Source organism: Sarcophilus harrisii, chromosome 1 (assembly GCF_902635505.1).
Source record: "Sarcophilus harrisii chromosome 1, mSarHar1.11, whole genome shotgun sequence".
Taxonomy (NCBI): domain Eukaryota; kingdom Metazoa; phylum Chordata; class Mammalia; order Dasyuromorphia; family Dasyuridae; genus Sarcophilus; species Sarcophilus harrisii.
Genome location: NC_045426.1, coordinates 286,523,118 through 286,540,206, shown reverse-complemented (window position 1 = coordinate 286,540,206; position 17,089 = coordinate 286,523,118). Strand labels below are relative to the sequence as shown.

The window sequence follows — 17,089 nt, the reverse complement described above, 5'->3', positions numbered from 1 at the left end:
GAGACAATCAATTTGATGAGTGTTCCAGGTCTCAAGAATCCCAAAAAATGCCAACCAATTATTTACTCAAGACCTGAGAATGACTGTGTTGGGTCCCACCTTTTTGTGATTTTCCTGTATAAAAATCCTACTCCCAACTACAAGCCATAAGCCCCCATTCTCAAGAGAACTTCTGTTTGCAAGCATTTTCCTCACTTTGAAATTAAACTTCTGTTTGATTCCTGACTCTCCTATCTCTAACTGATTTGCTCAGCTGTGGCCACTCACATCTCAGAGTACAGTTCCAATCGGGTTGACATTTAAATTGGTGTCAGAAGCGGGATTGTATAGAAACAAAGTAGACATTTCCATACCAGTGGGAACAGACTAGGCACTATTATAGAGTTCTCTGGAACCTGATCCCTTCCCACTTGACCTGGTGAATTCTATCGTTTCCTGCTTGAATCCAAAAGATTCATGCTTTTGTTGAGCTTACCCTTTCTTTGTGAGGAAAACGCCAGGTCCCTTTCCTTTATCCAGTTCATCCTGGATCACTACTAAAATATGCTTTCTTAACTGCACACTTCTTGTTAATTGGCTTCTCTGCATGCATCTGGTTCTTACAGTATGTTCCTGCAAAATTTACAAATTATGGACGCCTCTGAATAGTATGCCTTAAAACTGGTTGCAATTAGCATCTTAATTGTGCATTTTCTTAGAATTTTTTATGTCTATCTTGTTATTTTGTCTATATCTTTGTAAAATGCAAAATGTCTGTGTCATGTTTCTGTTGTGAACTAGATTCTTTTAACTTGACAGATTTAAAATCCATCAAGGCAGAAAAAAATCTCTAAGGCCTATAGTCAAAGAATTTAGAACACTGGGAAAGATGAACAAACTTTCACAACTGAAAAAGTTGTTCCAGTAAGTGAGACTAATCCCTATTTTAGGCTTTCTGCAGGAGATTAGGTTATAAGAAAAAAGAAAAAGGGAAAAAAAACCTGCAAGAAACATTTACCCTTGTCATTTCAACTTTGGATATATTGTAATTTCAGCAAAAATGTCAGATAATCAAAATAAGATTAAAGTGTTTGAAAATTAATCATTTTAAGATTGCAGGAGAGAAGGGAGAACTCTTGAAATTTTGGGTAATTACAGAAACTCACTTCCATCTGACATATCTTAGTAAGTTTTGGGGTATCATTCTATAGAATTTGTTTTAAGGAAAAATAAGGATTAAATTTTATATGTGTTGTGAAGGCCGCTAGGACCTCTTCCATCTTATCAAGGGAAGGAAGTGCTAACCTTCTCTCCTGTTATACAACACAAAATTAAATTTTATAGAATGTTTTGAAAGTAAATGACAAAATTAATAACTTTATTGTGCTAAGGTATCAGTTCGTGTAAATCTTTTCAGGTCTTTCTAAAGTCAATTTGTTCATCTTTTTTTTTTTTAATAGAATAATATTTCATTACTTTCATAATTTGTTCAGCTATTTCCCAACTGATGGAAAGCTACTCATTTTCTAATTCTCTGCTACCACAAAAAGAGCTGCTACAAAAATTTTTGCACATGTGGAGCCATTTCCCTCCTTTATGATTTCCTTGAGATACAGACCCAGTAGTGGCACTGTTGGATCAAAGAATATGAAGTTTTATACCCTTTGGCATAGTTCCAAATTGCTCTCCAAAATGATTGGATCATTTCACAACTCCACCAACAATGTATTAGTGTTCCAGTTTTCCCACATCCCCTCCAACATTTATTATTATCTTTTCCTGTCATCTTAGCCAATCTGAGAGGAATGAGGACTGGTACCTCAGAGTTGTTTTAATTTGAATTTTTCTAATCAATAGTGACTTCGAGGATTTTTTCATATGAGTAGAGATGGCTCTAATTTCTTCATCTGACAATTGTTCATATTCTTTGACCATCAGTGAATTGGAGAATGACTTGTATTCTTATAAATTTGACTCAATTCTTTCTATTGGTTTTGTTTGCACAAAAACGTTTTAATTTAATATAATCAAAGTTGTCCATTTTGCATTTCATAATGTTCTCTCCTTCTTTGGTAATAAATTTCTCTCTTCTCCAAAGATTTGATAGGTAAATGATCACTTACTCTCATAATTTGCTTATGGTATCATCCTTTATGCCCAGATTATGTATCCATTTTGACATTCTTTTAGTATGGGGTATGAAATATAACTATGCTGAATATCTGACATAACTATTTTCCAGTTTTCCTAGCAATTTTTGTCAAATAATGAGTTCTTATCCCAGAAGCTAGAGTTTGGGAGTTTATCAAATGCCAGATTACTATAGGCCCTGATTATTTTATTATATTATATTATGTGTAATCTATGCCACTGATCCAACACACTATTTTTTAAGGAATACAATATGGTTTTGATTACTGCTTCTTTATAATTAGGTCTGGTACTGCTAAGGGACCATCCTTGGTATTTTTTGTCATTAATTCCTTTGATATTCTTGATCTTTTGTTCTTCCAGATGAATTTTGTTATTTTTTTTTTAGTTCTATAAAATAATTTTTGCCAGTTTGGTATTACATTTTTATTATTTTAACTCAGGCCACCCATGAGCAATTAATATTTTTCTAATTATTTATTGTAATGTTCCCGTTTGGTTCTCCTGGAGGTCTTTGGAGCAGCCTTCTTTTCAGTAGCTTAATCACCATAAGAATAGCCAGGTGTTAAAGTCCAAATTCTTTATTATTTCCTTCCTAGGTCTGGGCAGCTTTCTTGAAAGCCTTTCAGACCAGCCTTGGTCTCAGTGGGGAAATGCAGGAGGTCAGGCCAGCTACATGAGGCTGATGAAGATGGAATGAATCTGTCTCTGTGATGTCGTTCCCCCCCACCCCCACCCCACCCCCGCCTCATATATGCCTATTCTAAGTATAAACCAATCATTATGTCACTAGGAAAACATTATTTGTTGTAAGATTAAATCAATCATATTGAACTTAGAGAACTATTAAGCACCACCCTAAACGAGATAAGCATTGTTTCATCAATTCTGCTGACAACACCTTGTAAGAACTCTTATTTCAGAGTTTTGGCCCATAACAATTTATATCTGACTTTATTTGTGATAAGTTGTCATTGTGTTCATATAATTCCTAGGTTTGTCTTGACAGATAGACATCCAAATATTTTGTTTTAAGCTATTTTAAATGTAATTCTCTTTCTATCTCTTACTAAAAGAGATACATTACTGGCTTTATCAGTAAAATGCAGAAATACTGCTATTTCTGTGATTTTATTTTATATCCTGAAACTTTGCTAAAACTGTTAATTATCTTGAGTAGGTTTTTAGATGATTTTCCAGGATTCTCTGAGCATGTCATATCATCTGCAAATAGTGATAGCTTTATTTCCTTATTGCCTTTTCTAATTCCTTTAGTTTCTTTTTTCTTTTCTTATTGCTAAAGCCAACATACAATGTTGAATAACAATGGTGATAATGGGCATCCTTGTTTTATCCCTGATCTTATTAAGAATGCATCCACCTTCTCTCCATTACAAATAATGCTTGCTATATAGGTTTTAAATAGATACTGCTTACTACTTTAAGGAAAGCTTCCTTTATCCCTTGCCCTTTAGTGTTTTTAATATGAATGTGTAGTACATTATTATTATCATCATTATCTATTTGATAACAAAATATGCTGCATTAAATATTTAGCAGTTTTCAACTTCCAGGGGTGAAGCCAAGAGGGCAGAGTAAAGCCAAAAAGCTACTCAAATTCTCCCAGTTTCCTTCTAAAACTACATGAGACCAAGCCTTTGAACAGAATCTGATGGAATGAAACCCCTCTTCAGCTCAAGATAGATTGGAAAAACTTCAAGTTCAGTCTCAACTCTGAGATACCACTTCACACCTCTCTGCTTGGCAAAGATAACAGGAAAAGATAATGAATAGTGTTAGAGGGGATGTGGGAAAAATGGGACACTAATACATTGTTGGTGGGTTATGAACTGATCTAAGCCTTCTGGAAACCAATATGGAATTATGCTGAAAGGGCTATCAAACTGTTCATTACCTTTGATCCAGTGGTGTCTTTACTGGGTTTATATCCCAAAGAGATCATAAAAAAGGGAAAAGGACCCACATTTGCAAAAATGTTTGTAGTAGTCCTTTTTGTATTGTCAAGGAACTGGAAATTAAATGGATGCCCATGAGCTGGAGAGTTGCTGAATAAATTATGGCATATGAATGTCATGGAATATTATTGTTCTATAAGAAATGATCAGCAAGATGATTTCAGAAAGACCTGGAGAGAACAACAAATTTTTGCTCCCATTTTGCAACCATTTCGTGCCTGCCTATCCTATGTGAGTTTCACCCATATCCTCTCATAAGTTCACCACAAGTTTAGCACCCAGTATTCTGAGAGCCTTCCCCCAATTTTTTTTAATGAATCTCAAGTCAAAATAACAAGGGGAGGCACAAACTGTCCACGTATTATCCTTTGTTCTCACTATGATATTTATTTTCTCTCATGTTTTTCTTTAATGGCATTCTTTATTCTGCTTATGACTTGTAATTCTTTGCTTGAGGTGGGCTGTAGCCCACTCATTCTCATAATGTATATTTTTATCACTTTTTCTTTGCATTGTCCTCTGGCCAATTCTCAGTTTCAAGCCTTTGAAGGCTATAGAATTTCATATCTTACAACAATACATACAACAACACAGAATAACAATTTGAACCAATATAGCGGTTTTAATTCAATCTAAATTGGGTAAGAGTTAAAAGTAATTACCACTTTCTTCTAGATGAGTGGTTCAGTTTTCTCTGCCTAGAGTGAGTTGGTGGTCTCAGCCCATTTCCTTAGGTCTCATTGTCTATCAACATACACAAAGTACCCATCAAATCACTAATTAGTATTCTATGTGAAAGTCCCTGGAGAAAGGTCAAAAACACTAACTGTGCTATTCCTTTAAAACAATATTTCTCCAGTGATCTTCACTTCAAGACATTAAAGATGTTTGAGCCTCTTTCTAGCTCTCTATAAGTCCAGATCCTCAGTAACAATACAAAACTATTTTAAATCCAAAGTTCCCTTTTTAATTCTTATGTGGAAGATAAAAGATTTTTAATGGACAATTAAAGATCTATGGGAGCCTATTGATTTCCTCTATTAGCAATTATGCCTTATAATTGTTTGCTGAATGAGTAATTGGCATTTTATATAGCCAATGATTAAGATTTTAGAGGTCTTTTTAAAGCCTTTAATTTACAAATGGGCTGCCAAATTCATGAGGTTTCTGACATTTTCTACTCTTAGCCCTAGCTGGAACCCTATTGAAATCAAAATTTTCAGTGTTCCAGAAACTATGCTTTGGTCCTCATTAAAATCCCAACAGAGAACAAAGTCCAATGTGCCTGCTATCCTTATCTTTTCAAAATCACAGGCAAGGTTCACATGGATCTTATTTTTAAAGTAATGAGTGAGTCAGCATTCATTTTGAATGATGATCAAAGAACACAAACCCCGTGCTTCATTATCTGAGTAATCCCAAATTAAACACTTGGGAAATTTTGATCATTTGATTTTTTTTTTAAATTGTGACATGATAAACAGTCAATTCTAAAGTAAAGTTTGTGTATACATATGTAGAGCAGATACATAACCTTCAACAGCCTTTGAGATTTTTTTGGTCTGCTACAATTGTTCTCATTTTATTAAAAAAAAAAAAAGAATGAGGTATGTACTGCTAAAAAACAAATACAAACTTAATGTTTACATATTTTATGAAAATCTAATTTTTTAAAGGTTTTCTTTTTCTTTAAATTATTCTACACAATTTCTGTAAAACAGAAACTGCTTTGAGCAGTAAAATTTTAGATAAACACCGTAAGCTTAAATTTAAATGTATTTAAATCTTTGGGGAATATACAATATTTTGCATTTTCTAAGGTTTTTTTAAAATTCATGACAAAGATAAAATGACTCTAAATTTAAAAAAAATACTAACATTACGTGGTTAGAAATTGAAAAATAGTAATGTTTGAAAAAAATTAATTATTAGTAGTAATTTAAAATCTTAGAGAGGCACAATGGCTGGAAAGTTAGCCTAAGTGGAAATAATATATAATATAATACAATATAATATGATATGATATGATATGATATAATAAGATAATCTAGCATTTTAATAGTACCACCTATGTGCCAGGCACTGGGCTAAGTGCTTTACAACTATTATCTCACTTGATCCTCACAAGGACCATGGGAAGTAGGTAATATCACTATCCACATTTTATAGATGCAAACACTGAAGCAGATAGAGGTCAAATGACTTGCCCAGTGTCATACAAATAAGTATCTGAGACCAGATTTGATATGGGATCTGCCTGACTCCAGTCCCAGTGCTCCAGCCACTGAGCCACTTTGCTGCAAATTAATAAATCTCTTAGAATTCTTGGACCCTGATTTTCAAGATAGTTATTGGTCTGCATTAAGGAAGATAGTTTCTTTCTTTCTTTTTTCTTGTAGTTAAGTTTATTTTTAATACACATTGCTTTATGAATCATGTTGGGAAAGAAAAAATCAGAGCAAAAGGGAAAAACCATGGGAAAGATAATAAACATAAAAAAGAAGAGAAAATAGCAAGCTTTGATTTACATTCAGTCCCCTTAGATTTGTGGAGGAGGTTTCTGAATGCAGATGGTATTTTCTGTCCAAAGTCTATTGAGCTTTGGATCACTGAAGCACTGAGAAGAACCAAGGCTTTCATAGTTGATCATCACCCATTCTTGCTGTTATTGTATACAAACGTATTACTGGTTCTCCTTGTTTTGTTCAGCATCAGTTCATGTAAATCTTTCCAGGCCTTTCCATAATCAGCTTGTTAATTATTTTTGAATAGAATAACTATTCCATTATCTAAATGTACAAACAGGTTGTTCAGCACCTCCCGAATTAATGGGCATCCTCTCCTTTCCAATTCTTTGCTACCAAAAAAAGCGCTATGACAAACATTTTGCACAGATGGGTCTTTTTCCTTCCTTTATGAATTCCTGGGGATACAGACCCAGTAAGGGCACTACTGGTACAGTTTTATAGTCTTTTCAGCATAGTTCCAGATTACTCTCCAGAATGGTTGGATCATTTCACAACTCTACGAACAATCATTAGTGTCCCAGTTTTCCCACATTTTCTCCAATATTTGTCATTATCTTTTCCTACCATCTTAGCCAATTTGAGAGGTGTGAAGTGGTACTTCAGAGATGTTTTACTTTGCATTTATCTCATCAATAGTGATTTAGAGCATGTTTTCATATAACTATTAATGGCTTTAATTGCATCATCTGAAAATTATCTGTTCATATCCTTTGATTATTAATGAATTTGGGAATGACTTGTAGTTTTATAAATTTGATACAAAATGATATTTCACTCTTTTTGTTGTTATTTTATTTTCTTTTTGATCTGATTTTTCTTGTTCAGCAAGGTAATTGCATAAATATGTATGTCTATATTGGATTTAATATATATTTTTACCATGTTTAACATATATTGGATTAATTGCCATCTAGGGGAGGGTTGGAGAAAAGGGAGAAAATTGGAACACAAGATTTTGCAAGAGTCAGTGTTGAAAAAATATCCTTATATATGTTTTGAAAATAAAACAAAATTTAATAAAAAAATAAACAAGGAAAAAAAAGATGATGGTTCAGTACTGTTATCTTAACCTATGTGAAAGATACAAGAAGTAAAGATTGTAGCGTTAGAAACTTTAATTTTCACTCAGAGAAAAGGCAAGGAAATAAACATCTAAGGTGATCATTATAGAGCTAAATAGAACCAAATCAAAAATGAGTAAATGAAGGGCAAGCAGTAACCAAGGGGCTTATAGTAATAAATTATTAAAATGCCTTAAAAGCGCAAAGAAAATGCTTATCAGGTCAGCAGAGCACCTTTTAATAAATGATATGATTTTATTTTAATTAACAGCCTAATTACAGTTTTACCCAATAGGCTTTAATAACTCCATAGGCAATGTTGTGGTCTCTTTGGTAGATAATCTGTGTTTTTTTAAAAACAGGCTAATTACATATTTACTTGAGTAAATAATGTCGATTTAACAAACCTGGCTAATAATATATTTATGTTACTAGATTTACCCAAACTGCTTCTCATTGTGCATTAATGGAGTTAGGATTATTCCTGGGAGAAAGAGAAAAGTGGCATAGCTACAACTTCTTTATAAAAAAACAGCTTTTTCTAGTTTAACACAAATTTAAATTTGTGTTTAAATTTAAATATAAATCCATACTCCAGTTATTTATCACCAATTTACGAAGGACATATATTCTTCCTTGGCTTTTTGAGTCAATATATTTTATACAATTCTCCATGTGAAATGAGAAAGAGGTCAGGATCTTTAAAAATGAGCATTAATACTGTATAATTATCCATTAATAATGGATAATAAGACTGTAACCAAAACCAGTACATTGGAAGTTTAAGCCACTGCATAATTTATTCTGTTCTTTATATAGTCACCCACAGTGCTTTACAAGGAAGCAGGCTCTAGACGCTGGAGACATATTATTGTTTCTTAAAGCTATATAATGCTTAGAATTAAATAGCAGGGTATGTTTTTTTTAATAATTATAACTTTTTATTGACAGAACCCATGCCTGGGTAATTTTTTTTAATTAACTAATTTATTTAATAGCCTTTTATTTACAGGTTATGTAATGGGTAACTTTACAGCATTAACAATTGCCAAACCTCTTGTTCCAATTTTTCACCTCTTACCCCCCCCATCTCCTCCCCCAGATGGCAGGATGACCAGTAGATGTTAAATATATTAAAATATAAATTAGATACACAATAAGTATACATGACCAAACCATTATTTTGCTGTACAAAAAGAATCAGACTCTGAAATATTGTACAATTAGCTTGTGAAGGAAATCAAAAATGCAGGTGTGCATAAATATAGGGATTGGGAATTCAATGTAATGGTTTTTAGTCATCTCCCAGAGTTCTTTTTCTGGGTATAGCTAGTTCAGTTCATTACTGCTCCATTAGAAATGATTTGGTTGATCTCGTTGCTGAGGATGGGCCAGGTCCATCAGAACTGGTCATCATATAGTATTGTTGTTGAAGTATATAATGATCTCCTGGTCCTGCTCATTTCACTCAGCATCAGTTCATGTAAGTCTCTCCAGGCCTTTCTGAAATCATCCTGTTGGTCATTTCTTACAGAACAATAATATTCCATAATATTCATATACCACAATTTATTTAGCCATTCTCCAAGTGATGGGCATCCATTCAGTTTCCAGTTTCTAGCCACTACAAAGAGGGCTGCCACAAACATTCGTGCACATACAGATCTCTTTCCCTTCTTTATAATCTCTTTGGGATATAATCCCAGTAGTAACACTGCTGGATCAAAGGGTATGCACAGTTTGATAATTTTTTGAGCATAGTTCCAAACTACTCTCCAAAATGGTTGGATTTGTTCACAACTCCACCAACAATGCATCATTGTCACCTGGGTAATTTTTTACAACATTATCCCTTGCACTCACTTCTGTTCCAAATTTTCCCCTCTCTCCTCTCCTCCCCCCAGGTGGCAAGCAAAACCTATACATGTTAAATTGGTCACAGTATACCCTAGATACAATATATGTGTGCAGAACCGAACAGTCTCTTGTTGCACAAGAAGAATTGGATTCAGAAGGTAAAAAGTGCTCTTGGATAGGCCGAGTGAATTTAATAAAGATAACAATACACCCTAAACTAATTTATTTGTTTAGTGCTATACCAATCAGACTTTCAAGAAAATATTTTAATGATCTAGAAAAAATAACAACAAAATTCATATGGAGGAACAAAAGGTCGAGAATCTCAAGGGAATTAATGAAAAAAAATCAAATGAAGGTGGCCTAGCTATACCTGATCTAAAACTATATTATAAAGCAGCAGTCACCAAAACCATTTGGTATTGGCTAAGAAATAAGATTAGTTCAGGGATCCTCAAACTTTTTAAATAGGGAGCCAGTTCACTGTCCCTCAGACTGTTGGAGGGCTGGACTATAGTAAAAACAAAAAGTTTATTTTGTGGGCCTTTAAATAAAGAAACTTCATAGCCCTGGGTGAGGGGGGTAAACATAATCAGCTACCACATCTGGCCCATGGGCCATAGTTTGAGGACCCCTGGATTAGTTGATCAGTGGAATAGGTTAGGTTCACAAGACAAAATAGTCAACTATAGCAATCTAGTCTTTGACAAACCCAAAGATCTGAACTTTGGCGATAAGAATTCATTATTTGACAAAAAGTGCTGGGATAACTGGAAATTTGTATGACAGAAATTAGGCATGGACCCACACTTAACACTGTATACCAAGATAAGATCAAAATGGGTCCATGATTTAGGCATAAAGAATGAGATTATAAATAGATTAGAGGAACATAAGATAGTTTATCTCTCAGAGTTGTGGAGGAGGAAGAAATTTGTGACCAAAGATGAACTAGAGACCATTATTGATCACAAAATAGAAAATTTTGATTACATCAAATTAAAAAGCCTTTGTACAAACAAAACTAATGCAAACAAGATTAGAAGGGAAGCAACAAACTGGGAAAACATTTTCACAGTTAAAGGTTCTGATAAAGGACTCATTTCCAAAATATATAGAGAATTGACTCTAATTTATAAGAAATCAAGTCATTCTCCAATTGATAAATGGTCAAAGGATATGAACAGACAATTTTCAGATGATGAAATTGAAACTATTTCCACTCATATGAAAGAGTGTTCCAAATCATTATTGATCAGAGAAATGCAAATTAAGACAACTCTGAGATGCCACTACACACCTTTCAGATTGGCTAAGATGACAGGAAAAAATAATGATGTATGTTGGAGGGGATGTGGGAAAACTGGGACACTGTTGGTGGAGTTGTGAACGGATCCAAGCATTCTGGAGAGCAATCTGGAATTATGCCCAAAAAGTTATCAAACTTTACATACCCTTTGATCTAGCAGTGCTACTACTGGGCTTATACCCCAAAGATCTCTTGTGAACCTAACCTATTCCACTGCTAGAACCTAACTTTTCTTCCTTTTTCTACTTTTTTCCTTCCTTCTCTTTTTTCTTCCTTCTTTCCTTCTCCCTTCTTCTCTCCCCTCCCTCTATCCACATAAGGTATCATACCCTTACATAGAGATACTCCTAAAAGTTGCTTTTTTCTTTTAGATCTCTGAACCCCCTCCCAAGCTGTCTTGGGGTTTACTAGCTATATTTCTTTCTTAAGGATCATACCTTAAACCAAAACCACTCTGATTCTAACTGATTGGCTACCAATAAGGTCCCAGGCCAAAATCCATTTGGTCATTGTTTGGAACCTGATTGACTCATATTGAATGTAAATAGCATTTCTTTGGCCAGAAACCCTGAGGGTCTTCTCCTCCCAGACAGATTAATTTACTTACTTAGATTTTTTTTTTTTTTTTTTTTTTACTAGCTGACTTTGCCTTCATTGCTACTGAATCACTGAATAGCTGTGGCCTCAGTTGAACTGAAATTTGAGAACTGAGACTTTACCTTTAAAAGGCCAAAATCTTCCATTGCATCCAGGGCTATCTCTAGTTATTCTAATCTATATCTAGCCACTGAACACAAATCACTCTGGAGGGAAAAATAAGGCAGAAGATCTTGCACAACCTTCCCTCCCTCACTTAAATAAAATTCACTTGCATGTCATGGCATCACCTTTCTGATGTCATAGTCCTCTTCAAGAAACAAAGAATAACATCAAAAAATATATAGTACAAAGAGTTCATGGTAAACCAAAGATATTATATGTAAAGAGAAACAATAGATCTAAAAGAACATAACAGAAGTAGATAATTGATAATAGTCAGTTATGAGGAATGAGGTCAAAATTAGAGGAAAAATCTTCAGCTTCTCAAGAGAGGGGAAAGTAACTCAAAAATAATGAGCATGATATATATATATATATATATATATATATATATATATTTGCTTTCTTCAAAGTAGAAGATGCGTTCTGATTCCATAATCCTAGTTACCACAATTGAGTTACCACTCAAACTGGGAAGCCTCAGTTCCCTAGCTCCTTCTTTCTCCATATCTCTCAGGCACAGTTCAATCTCATAATCCCACCCATTTAGTAAAAATTGTAGGATATTCCTTTCATCTGAAAGGGTGAAGATTACTGAACCAATCAACCAATTTCTGCCTCCCCTCCTTTAATCAGATGTATGAATAATGTTTGAACAAGGCCTAGAAAGCTCTATTGAATAAATCAATTCATCAACATAAAGAACTAAACTTATATGTGCCCTGCCATAGCATGTGGATCATATATAGAATAATAATACAGTTAAAACCTAGGATTCAGTTATCTGCTGTCATGGAGAGCAGTTCCAGTCAAGCCTCTGTGAGCAATCACTGGGAAAGAGAAGGGAATAATTCCTTGGTCGTGAAATAGGAGTCACTTAAGTCACCTTCTTCCAACTTGATCATAGGACAATCTTGTGAACTTTGGAGACATAGAATTTACATTTCTCATCAATGTTCTAGCAGTATCCCCAAAATATCAGTGACTAGTGGCAATGTTTGTACTGGGAAATAAGGAAAAAATAAAGTTTTTGAAGAAAAGCAGCTTCAGGACTTTACAAAGATCCCAGAAGAAAACAGCACAACACCTAAAAGGAATTTATCAGTACCCCATGAAAGTGAGAAAAGAACTGGTAGCAACTAGTAGCTTTGATAAATTTATGCTCTTTAAATTTATGTTCTCAGAACTGAAAGTCAGCTTTCTTTTGGATTCTCTATCTGGTGGGTAAATTTGTCAAAGATTTTAAAGGAGATATTTTGTATCAATTGTTCTTACCGTACTAACTTGGTCAATATATTTTTCTAAAAAATAATATTTAACTAATTTGTATCAAATGTTACTCATGGAGGGAGCATACTGGTGGGGACTCATGAGCATAGAGTATATTAGCACTAATCCCTCACCTCCAAGTTATTCTAGAACACTGAGAAAAAATGTAGTTGGTGTCCCCTGGGAACTCACTCTGCTAATGAAAATTGAGATTAGTAAAGTAGCTCTGAGGATATATGCAGCATTTTTTGGAGGATAGGAAGTGAAACCAATTTACAAACTCCAAAATTCTAGCCTAAATTGAGGAAGAATGCATCCAAACTTTAGATACACAGACAATTCATTCTTTTATTAATTTTATTTCTTCATGGATCACTCCACAGTCACTTTGTCCACATAGTCTCATTGAGAGAATTGTGTAATATTCTGCAGTTTGTTATAATTAACACAATGCTGTCTACAAAGACGGGAGAATCTGAATTCAGGAGATTGATTGGAAAGGTTATTTTGATAATCTATGAAGATATATTGAGAACTTTGCCAAAGTGGCAGAAATGGTAATAGAAAGAAAGACATGGATGCAAAAAACACTATGTGGCTAGGAATAAAAAGACTTGGATATATCAGAAATCAGTAACAAGAAAGGCCCAAAGATGGTGCACTGAAGTGTCAAATATGATACTATTAATAAAATAAATAGTAAAAATCAAACAGAGGATCAGGATTTCTGGAGAAAAAGAGAATAACTCTAATTTATAACTTTGTTAAACTTTCAGATATGAGAAACACACAGAAGATAGAAGTTTAAAATCTAAACATGTGACCAAGTAGCTATTGTGAATGAGTCAATGGATTAATTTTTGCATAAAGCAAAATTTTCCAATTCTTTGCATGATAACTGCTCCTTCTTTTTTTTTAGCCTAGCAGAAGTACCAGCATATGGCAGGTACATAATAAATGTTTGTTGATTTAAGGCTAAATGGATAATCCAAGAAGAAAGTATTCTAATGAATATCATGGTTAATAGAGAATTACTCCATAAATCACACATCATTATCACACATGACATTTGTAAAGCATTTTAAGTTTGACCACACACTTTATATTCTTTATTCCACTTATTCCTCACTAAAAGACTATTAGGTAAATATTATAGGTATAAATATTCCATTTAAAAGATGATAAAACTTATAAGGTTAAGTAACATATCCAGGGTCATTTAGACAACAGATGCTATAGCTAGACTACTGATTTTCAAAGCAATACAAAAAATGAATAACAAATTGACATTTGTTATAACATTTAAGGTCTTCAAAATGCTTTCCATAAGTTATCACATCTGAGTCTCATAGCCGTACAAAACATGACTTAATTAATCTTTGATGATTCAGAAGACATTCTAGTTATTGCAGTACCACATGGTTATCATTAAGAACATAAATTTATTCTGCGCAAGTGCTGGTTAATATCAACTGCGCAAGTTGATAAACCAATTTTAACTATAGGGGGAAAAGGAAGAACAAAACAAAGAAGTTCCATCTCGCTATTTCTCAAACTTTTTTTTACTCCCAGGTCTAATACCCCTAACTCCCAGTTCCCAGGGCTAAAATCACTACTTGTTCAGGCTTTATGTCTCCTGGTCTGAACTATGGCAGAAAAAAAGTTTACACAGCAAGCCTCAATAACTTTAAAATTCATTTGTCTCATAATCCAACAGCATTTAAGTCTACTTGCCTATAAGAGAGCAGCAAAAACAGCTTCTGCTCTGTTTGCTCTGTCCTCTTTCATGTAGATGATGTAGAAAATTAAAGGAACCAAGCTGAATTTTTCAGAAAGTTTGCAGTAATTGAAAAGAGAGAGTTATAAAGAGAGGGGAGGGGTGGTAACTGTTTTGCAACTTAACTACAATTCTTGTACTGCAAAATAGAACTGCCTATTGAATTTGTCCAAACAAAAGAATGTACATTCAATATAGAACATTTCCAGCAACAGTTATAGTCTTTCTAGTTTCCTTTCACAGTATATTTTAGTGCAAAGCACTAGGAAGGCTAAATGTTTTTTTCTATCTATAGAGGCATTTTATTCTTATAACCTTGTGATCTTCAACATTTTTAGATTTTATTATACAAAAAATTAAACAAAAAAGAAGCTTGTCCTTTGATGTCCACATGGCATTTTGTTATTAATGGATAAAGATTCCATGGCATGAAGAAGCAATTCAATGTGTTTTTCAAAGGAAGCATATAATATCATCCACTTATATCAAATTGTCAAAGTCATAGGATCATACTTTAAAGTTAAGCGTCTTAACTCTTAACTACAATGGTATTCTTTTGTTTTTTTAATCCCTGAGGCAATTGGGTTAAGTGATTTGTCTAGGGTCACAGAGATAGGAAGTGGTAGGTGTCTGAGGCCAGATTTGAACCCAGTTCCTTTTTACTTCAGGGCTGGTGCTTTATCCACTGTGCCACCACCACCCAGCTGCTCTTACACTGGTATTCTTCTTCTTCTTCTTCTTCTTCTTTTTTTTTTTTTTTTAATATGGTTCAACCAATACACCTTTGTTGAAGCACATTTAGCTGAAGTGACTTCGCGTCTGGTTTATTTCATCACATACAATACATTTGTCCAAACAAAAGAATGTACATTCAATATAGAGCATTTCCAGCAACAGTTACAGTCTTTCTAGTTTCCTTTCACAGTATATTTTAGTGCAAAGCACTAGGAAGACTAAATGGTTTTTTTTCTATCTATAAAAGCATTTTATTCTTATAACCTTGTGATCTTCAACATTTTAAAATTTTATTATACAAAAAGCAAATGGAGACAGGGTCCCTCCTAATTACAGGTATGAATCTATTATAAAAACATGGTATATTTTCTCTTGAACCTTTTGAAATTAGGATAATTTGACACAAATTTCTAAAAAACAAAATGGTTTTTCCTAAAAAGTACAAAATGTTGGTACTCAGAAACCTACCAAGAAATTTGTAATAATAGGTTTACCTTTTTTCCCTAAAATCTTGATTTATTATAAATTGGAAAAAAATTCATTGCAAAAGAATTCATTATTTTGCAAATTCTATAGCAAAAATCAAATGTTATCTAAAGTGGTTGCTTGACAGCAGTCACCAAAACCATTTGGTATTGGCTAAGAAATAGATTAGTGGATCAGTGGAACAGGTTAGGTTCACAAGACAGAATAGTCAACTATAGCAATCTAGTGTTTGACAAACCCAAAGATCCTAACTTTTGGGATAAGAATTCATTATTTGACAAAAACTGCTGGGATAACTGGAAATTAGTATGGCAAAAGTTAGGCATGGACCCACACTTAACACCATATACCAAGATAAGATCAAAATGGGTCCATGATGTAGACATAAAGAACGAAATCATAAATAAATTGGAGGAATATAGGATAGTTTATCTCTCAGACTTGTGGAGGAGGAAGAAATCTGTGACCTAAGATGAACTAGAGACCATTATTGATCACAAAATAGAAAATTTTGATTACATCAAATTAAAAAGCTTCTGTACAAACAAAACTAATGCAAACAAGATTAGAAGGGAAGCAACAAACTGGGAATACATCTTCACAGTTAAAGGTTCTGATAAAGGCCTCATTTCCAAAATATATAGAGAACTGACTCTAATTTATAAGAAACCAAGCCATTCTCCAATTGACAAATGGTCAAAGGATATGAACAGACAATTTTCAGATGATGAAATTGAAATTATTACCACTCATATGAAAGTGTTCCAAATCATTATTAATCAGAGAAATGCAAATTAAGACAACTCTGAGATACCACTACACACCTTTCAGATTGGCTAAGATGACAGGAAAAAATAATGATGATTGTTGGAGGGGATGTGGGAAAACTGGGACACTGATACATTGTTGGTGGAGTTGTGAAGGAATCCAACCATTCTGGAGAGCAATCTGGAATTATGCCCAAAAAATTATCAAACTGTGCATACCCTTTGACCCAGCAGTGCTACTACTGGGCTTATACCCCAAGGAGATACTAAAAAGGGGAAAGGGACCAGTATGTGCCAAAATGTTTGTGGCAGCCCTGTTTGTAGCGGCTAGAAGCTGGAAAATGAATGGATGCCCATCAATTGGAGAATGATTGGGTAAATTGTGGTATATGAATGTTATGGAATATTATTGTTCTGTAAGAAATGACCAGCAGG

The 17,089-nt window shown here is 33.8% G+C and overlaps 1 pseudogene; it reads right to left on the bottom strand.

The window, feature by feature from the left end:
- Positions 1–1,204: 1,204 nt before the first annotated feature.
- On the bottom strand, positions 1,205–1,306 carry LOC111719322 (annotated as a pseudogene).
- Positions 1,307–17,089: the final 15,783 nt, after the last annotated feature.